The sequence below is a fragment of the Alexandromys fortis genome, unplaced genomic scaffold (genome assembly GCF_014885135.2).
Source record: "Alexandromys fortis isolate MF-2015 unplaced genomic scaffold, M_Fortis_MF-2015_v1.1 scaffold_53, whole genome shotgun sequence".
NCBI classification, from domain to species: Eukaryota; Metazoa; Chordata; class Mammalia; order Rodentia; family Cricetidae; genus Alexandromys; species Alexandromys fortis.
In genome coordinates, this window is record NW_026067939.1 from 2,368,406 (window position 1) to 2,370,267 (window position 1,862).

Here is a 1,862-nt window from a genome sequence, read left to right on the forward strand (position 1 = left end):
TCACTTTGGCAGCGTATCTACTAAAATTGGAAAAACACACAGAAGTCTAGCATGGCCACTGTGCAGGACGATTCATAAATCCCAGAATCAGATCATATAATTACATGAACTGAATGTATAAAAAGTTCATTCAACAAAATTATAGCAAAAAAGTCAATGATAGAGAAAGAAATGAGCATCCAAACCCAGAGGCATTTAGGACCCAAAAGTATGACGAGAGAACCTCTGTATGGCATGCTACATAATCAAAATAACAAAAACAAAAAGAAAACAAGCTCTATTAAAAGATGAGGTAAGACACCTATGTAGTTATAAATATAATAAATAAATAGAGTTTAGGGTTCTTGTCAGCAACCCTAAATACCAGGAAGCCATGTAAGTTATATAGCAAGTCCTTCAAGTAAACACTAGACAACTGACACTGCAATGTTAACCAAATCTATCTTTTAAACTTTGTAGAGAAGGATTGGAGAGATGATCTAACAAGTAAAAGCACACAGTGTTCTTGCAGAGTACCAGAGTTTGATTCCCAGCATCCACATGAGGCAGCTCACAGCTGCCTGTAGTTCAATCTCTGAGAGGATGCATCACTGCTGTCTCCTGAAGGCACCTGAACACACACACACACACACACACACACACACACACACACATGCACACACATACAATTTAAAAATAATAAAAATAAATCTTTTTTAAATTGACAGAAAGTAAACTTATTTCGAATTAAGCACAAACTAAGGGAGTCCATGACATCCAGCCCAGCCAGTCCTGCAGAAGATTCTCTCAGGAATAAAATGTAGGGGAGGGAAAAGGCATTTCAATTACTCCAGCACAAGAATGAACACATTTTGTGAGAGAAATAAATGAACAAGTGAGAACTGGAAGAAATCTGTCATGTTTATAATGCAATAAACCAGTAAATCCCTTATATGAATTGAGGAGAAAGTAAAGATCAAGCAATAATCCAAACAACCAGAAAAAAATCCTCAATAATGCATATAAACATATATGCATTGAACATTGGAGCACCACAAGATTAAACTCTAAAATGACCCTGAATTATCCAATCAGCAAAAGACCTAATGAGCTGGATGGACAGTTCTCCAAAGAGAACATACAAGTGTCCACTAATATGCCAAAATGTGTTTAGCATCCTTCCTCAGCCATCAGCAAATTAAGTGAAAACTGTGATGACCTTCCATTTTACCAGTCAGAATGGCTATGACCAAGAAAACAAATGGCAACATTTCTGGCAAGGATGAGAGGAAAGACAAATCTTTATATATTACTGGTGAAAATATGTTCATATGATTTGGCCATCATAGAATTCTATGTGTGGAGGTTCCTTGAAAAACAAAAATAGAACCACGTGACCCAGCGATAGCATTTCTGGGTATATATTCAAAGCTCCTTGCTACCATAACACATAGATGCACACACATCCATACTTGTTGCTGCAGTGTTCACAAATAGTTAAAAGAAAGGAGTCAGTCTTGAGATCTACCTACAGAGGAGTAGATAAATAAATATTATATATATATATGTGGTAAATAATTTTCAGCTTTAAGGAAAAATTAAATCAGACATGAATATTATGTTAAGGAAAATAAGTCAGACTCAGACAAATACATTTTCTCTCGTGTGTGTGTGTGTCTATGTGTCTTTGTCTAAATCTTTGAATTTGAATGTATGTGTGATAAACTAAGAATGGGGCTCATGAGATGGGAAGAAAGGATCTTAAAGGAAGGAGGGAGAAAAGGAAAAAAAGCAGTTGAATGCCTGTGACGTGAAAGCAGAAGACCGTTACTACTCAGGGAAAGAAGAGGATCAGCAAATGGGTACAGAGCAATAGGAGTAGA

At 36.3% G+C, this 1,862-nt stretch overlaps 1 non-coding gene across 1 annotated transcript; it reads left to right on the forward strand.

Annotated features, from left to right (window-relative positions):
- Nucleotides 1-102, forward strand: LOC126504949 (U6 spliceosomal RNA). The gene has a single exon (XR_007592761.1). It is a non-coding gene; the product is annotated as a U6 spliceosomal RNA (small nuclear RNA).
- The last annotated feature ends 1,760 nt before the right edge of the window (nucleotides 103-1,862 follow it).